Raw genomic sequence first — 6000 nt, 5'->3', positions numbered from 1 at the left:
TACATTTCATTAAGGGCATATTATTGGTTTCCACCACAGTTTTATAACATTCTTAAGAGCTTCCAATGGACTATTTCAAACTGATCATATCACCAGTAGAACTTGGGTGAATGTAAAACACAGCTTGTATCATATGAAGAAATCCTAAACAGCTTAATGGTGTTTACCCTATGTTTCAGGTGATGATCAGGAGTATTTCAAATGTAGATTTGTGATGCTCATTACATAAAATGCTAAGATTGTAAATGTGTACTTCAATTTATTTAATTAAAAACATATTTCTACAGGTAAAACAGTTGGACAAGGGGGCACCCAGATTTGAACTAGGAACCTTTTGATCTGCAGTCAAATGCTCTACCACTGAGCGATACCCCCAGTTCTGAAAAGTTCACCTTTATTAATTCAGTAATATGTACAAAGTGCAAGCAACATGCAATCACCATCAAAGCAATGCATTTTCAGCCACCAAACCCTCCTTATAAGTATATGGGGTGCGAAGGATGTCCTTTATCTGCCTTGGTAAAATACAGTGAGGTTTCCATTGCAAGAATTCATCCATTTCGTATCACATGTAGATCTTGGAACATGGAAAAAAAATCTTTTGTCAAATACACAAATTCTGCAAAATGTAACTGCTTCTCTACTGCAGTTTGTTGATTTTGTGCTAAGAGCATAGTTAAACCCAATTGTTCATTGTTTTGTATATGAAATGTTAATATATCCTTTTGTTTCCTAGAGTGCATTGGGTTGAAAAACATTTTAACAGGATCTATTGAAGAGGGTATATAGTTATGAAACAGGGACTTCTTGAACTGCACTCCTATGTTCTACCACTGAGTTAAACCCTTGAATGCTGAAAACTGCCTTTTTTTTAAAAAGGTGATAGAGTGGGTGACTGTATGGAACTTGTAGAACTAATGACATCAGTGCACTTCTGGTCAGCTGTACAAATTAATACAATTCATTAAGGCATATTATTGGTTTCCACCACAGTTTTATAACATTCATATGAGCTTCTAATTGACTATTTCAAACTGATAATATCACCAGTAGAACTTGGGTGAATGTAAAACACAGCTTGTATCATATGAAGAAATCCTAAAAGGTTTCATGGTGTTTACCCTATGTTTCAAGAGATGATCAGGAGTATTTCAAATGTAGAAATGTGTTGCTCATTACATACAATGCTAAGATTGTAAATGTTTTCTTTAATTAATTTAATAAAAAACATATTTCTACAGGTAAAACAGTTGAACAAGGGGGCACTCAGATTTGAACTAGGGACCTCTTGATCTGCAGTCAAATGCTTTAACACTGAGCTATATCTCCAGTTCTTAAAAGTTCACCTTTATTAATTCAGTAATATGTACAAAGTGCAAACAACATGCAATCACCATCAAAACAATGCATTTTCAGCCACCAAACCCTCCTTATAAGTATATGGGGTGCGAAGGATGTCCTTTATCTGCCTTGGTAAAATACAGTGAGGTTTCCATTGCAAGAATTCATACATTTCGTATCACATGTAGATCTTGGAACATGGAAAAAAAATCTTTTGTCAAAAGCACACATTCTGCAAAATTTAACTGCTTCTCTACTGCAGTTTGTTGATTGTGTGCTAAGAGCATATTTAAACCCAATTGTCCATTGTTTTGTATATGAAATGATGATATATCCGATTGTTTCTTACAGTGCATTGGGTTGAAAAACATTTTAACAGGATCTATTGAAGAGGGTATATGGCTATGTAACAGGGACTTCTTGAACTACACTCCTACGCTCTACCACTCACATAAACCCTTGAATGTTGAAAACTGCCCTTTTTTAAAAAGGTGATAGAGTGGGTGACCCTATGGAACTTGTAGAACTAATGACATCAGTGCACTTCTGGTCAGCTGTACAAATTAATACATTTCATTAAGGGCATATTATTGGTTTCCACCACAGTTTTATAAAATTCATAAGAGCTTCCAATGGACTATTTCAAACTGATCATATCACCAGTAGAACTTGGGTGAATGTAAAACACAGCTTGTATCATATGAAGAAATCCTAAACAGCTTAATGATGTTTACCCTATGTTTCAGGTGATGATCAGGAGTATTTCAAATGTAGAAATGTGTTGCTCATTACATAAAATGCTAAGATTGTAAATGTTTACTTCAATTTATTTAATTAAAAACATATTTCTACAGGTAAAACAGTTGGACAAGGGGGCACCCAGATTTGAACTAGTGACCTTTTGATCTGCAGTTAAATGCTCTACTCTGGAGCTATAGCCCCATTTCTGAAATATTCACCTTTATTTATTCAGTAATATGTACAAAGTGGAAGCAACGTGCAATCGCCATCAAAGCAAAGCATTTTCAGCCACCAAACCCTCCTTATAAGTATATGGGGTGCGAAGGATGTCCTTTATGTGCCTTGGTAAAATACAGTGAGGTTTCCATTGCAAGAATTCATACATTTCGTATCACATGTAGATCTTGGAACATGGAAAAAAAATCTTGTGTCAAATGCACAAATTCTGCAAAATGCAACTGCTTCTCTACTGCAGTTTGTTGATTTTGTGCTAAGAGCATAGTTAAACCCAATTGTTCATTCTTTTGTTCATGAAATGATGATATATCTTACTGTTTCTATTGTTTCTTACAGTGCATTGGGTTGAAAAACATTTTAACAGGATCTATTGAAGAGGGTATATGGTTATGAAACGGGGACTTCTTGAACTGGATTCCTACGCTCTACCACTGAGTTAAATGCTTGAATGCTGAAAACTGCCCTTTTTTAAAAAGGTGATAGAGTGGGTGACTGTATGGAACTTGTAGAACTAATGACATCAGTGCACTTCTGGTCAGCTGTACAAATTAATACATTTCATTAAGGGCATATTATTGGTTTCCACCACAGTTTTATAACATTCATATGAGCTTCCAATGGACTATTTCAAACTGATAATATCACCAGTAGAACTTGGGTGAATGTAAAACACAGCTTGTATCATACGAAGAAATCCTAAACAGTTTCATGGTGTTTACCCTATGTTTCAGGAGATGATCAGGAGTATTTCAAATGTAGAAATGTGTTGCTCATTACATAAAATGCTAAGATTGTAAATGTTTACTTCAATTTATTTAATTAAAAACATATTTCTACAGGTACAACATTTGGACCAGGGGGCACCCAGATTTGAACTAGGGACCTTTTGATCTGCAGTGAAATGCTCTACCCCTGAGCTATACCCCCATTAATGAAATTTTCACCTTCATTTATTCAGTAATATGTACAAGGTGGAAGCAACATGCAATCACCATCAAAGCAATGCATTTTCAGCCACCAAACCCTCCTTATAAGTTTAAGGGGTACAAAAGATGTCCTTTATCTGCCTTGCTAAAATACAATGAGGTTTCCATTGCAAGAATTCATACATTTCGTATCACATGTAGATCTTGGAACATGGAACAAAAATCTTTTGTCAAATGCACAAATTCTGCAAAATGTAACTGCTTCTCTACAGCAGTTTGTTGATTTTGTGCTAAGAGCATAGTTAAACCCAATTGTTCATTGTTTTGTATATGAAATGATGATATATCTTATTGTTTCTTACAGTGCATTGGGTTGAAAAACATTTTAACAGGATCTATTGAAGAGGGTATATGGTTATGAAACAGGGACTTCTTGAACTGCATTCCTACGCTCTACCACTGAGTTAAACCCGTGAATGCTGAAAACTGCCCTTTTTTTAAATAGGTGGTAGAGTGGGTGACTGTATGGAACTTGTAGAACTAATGAAATCAGTGCACTTCTGGCCAGCTGTACAAATTAATACATTTCATTAAGGGCATATTATTGGTTTCCACCACAGTTTTATAACATTCATATGAGCTTCCAATGGACTATTTCAAACTAATAATATCACCAGTAGAACTTGGGTGAATGTAAAACACAGCTTGTATCATATGAAGAAATCCTAAACAGTTTCATGGTGTTTACCCTATATTTCAGGAGATGATCAGGAGTATTTCAAATGTAGAAATGTGTTGCTCATTACATAAAATGCTAAGATTGCAAATGTTTTATTCAATTTATTTAAAAAAAATATTTCTACAGGTAAAACAGCTGAACAAAGGGGCACCAAGATTTGAACTAGGGACCTCTTCATCTGCAGTCAAATGCTCTACCACTGAGCGATACCCCCAGTTCTGAAAACTTCACCTTTATTAATTCAGTAATATGTACAAAGTGCAAGCAACATGCAATCACCATCAAAGCAATGCATTTCCAGCCCCCAAACCCTCCTTATAAGTATATGGGGTGCGAAGGATGTCCTTTATCTGACTTGGTAAAATACAGTGAGGTTTCCATTGCAAGAATTCATACATTTCGTATCACATGTAGATCTTGGAACATGGAAAAAAAACTTTTGTCAAATGCACACATTCTGCAAAACGTAACTGTTTCTCTACTGCATTTTGTTGATTTTGTGCTAAGAGCATAGTTAAACCCAATTGTTCATTGTTTTGTTTATGAAATGATGATATATCTTATTGTTTCTTACAGTGCATTGGGTTAAAACATACACTTTAACAGGATCTATTGAAGAGGGTATATGGTTATGAAACATGAACTTCTTGAAAAGCCCTCCTACGCTCTACCACTGACATAAACCCTTGAATGCTGAAAACTGCCCTTTCTTAAAAAGGTGATAGAGTGGGTGACTGTATGGAACTTGTAGAACTAATGACATCAGTGCACTTCTGGTCAGCTGTACAAATTAATACATTTCATTAAGGGCATATTATTGGTTTCCACCACAGTTTTATAACATTCATATGAGCTTCCAATGGACTATTTCAAACTAATCATATCACCAGTAGAACTTGGGTGAATGTAAAACACAGCGTGTATCATATGAAGAAATCCTAAACAGTTTAATGGTGTTTACCCTATGTTTCAGGTGATGATCAGGAGTATTTCAAATGTAGAAATGTGTTGCTCATTACATAAAATGCTAAGATTGTAAATGTTTACTTCAATTTATTTAATTAAAAAAATATTTCTACAGGTAAAACATTTGAACAAGGGGGCACCCAGATTTGAACTAGGGACCTCTTGATCTGCAGTCAAATGCTCTATCACTGAGCTATACCCCCAGTTCTGATATGTTCTCTTTTATTAATTCAGTAATATGTACAAAGTGCAAGCAACATGCACTCACCATCAAAGCAATGCATTTTCAGCCACCAAACCCTCCTTATAAGTAATGGGGTGCGAAGGATGTCCTTTATCTGCCTTGGTAAAATACAGTGAGGTTTCCATTGCAAGAATTCATACATTTCGTATCACATGTAGATCTTGGAACATGGAAAAAAAATCTTTTGTCAAATGCACAACTTCTGCAAAATGCAACTGCTTCTCTACTGCAGTTTGTTGATTTTGTGCTAAGAGCATAGTTAAACCCAATTGTTCATTGTTTTGTATATGAAATGATGATATATCCTATTGTTTCTTACAGTGCATTGGGTTGAAAAACATTTTAACAGGATCTATTGAAGAGGGTATATGGTTATGAAACAGCGACTTCTTGAACTACACTCCTACGCTCTACCACTGACATAAACCCTTGAATGTTGAAAACTGCCCTTTTCTAAAAAGGTGATAGAGTGGGTGACTGTATGGAACTTGTAGAACTAATGACATCAGTGCACTTCTGGTCAGCTGTACAAATTAATACATTTCATTAAGGGCATATTATTGGTTTCCACCACAGTTTTATAACATTCATATGAGCTTCCAATGGACTATTTCAAACTGATAATATCACCAGTAGAACTTGGGTGAATGTAAAACACAGCTTGTATCACATGAAGAAATCCTAAACAGTTTCATGGTGTTTACCCTATGTTTCAGGAGATGATCAGGAGTATTTCTAATGTAGAAATGTGTTGCTCATTACATAAAATGCTAAGATTGTAAATGTTTTCTTCAATTAAAAACATA

At 35.1% G+C, this 6000-nt stretch overlaps 2 non-coding genes across 2 annotated transcripts; both read right to left on the bottom strand.

Moving 5' to 3' along the window:
* Positions 1–303: 303 nt before the first annotated feature.
* On the bottom strand, positions 304–375 carry TRNAC-GCA (transfer RNA cysteine (anticodon GCA)). Its single transcript has one exon. It is a non-coding gene; the product is annotated as a tRNA-Cys (tRNA).
* A 4706-nt stretch (positions 376–5081) lies between these two features.
* On the bottom strand, positions 5082–5153 carry TRNAC-GCA (transfer RNA cysteine (anticodon GCA)). Its single transcript has one exon. It is a non-coding gene; the product is annotated as a tRNA-Cys (tRNA).
* Between the last annotated feature and the right edge of the window lie 847 nt (positions 5154–6000).

The sequence above is a fragment of the Ambystoma mexicanum genome, chromosome 4q, assembly GCF_040938575.1.
Source record: "Ambystoma mexicanum isolate Mex_15411 chromosome 4q, UKY_AmexF1_1, whole genome shotgun sequence".
NCBI lineage: Eukaryota > Metazoa > Chordata > Amphibia > Caudata > Ambystomatidae > Ambystoma > Ambystoma mexicanum.
The sequence above is the reverse complement of the archived record's forward strand: the minus strand, read 5'-3'. Positions and strand labels throughout refer to the sequence as shown.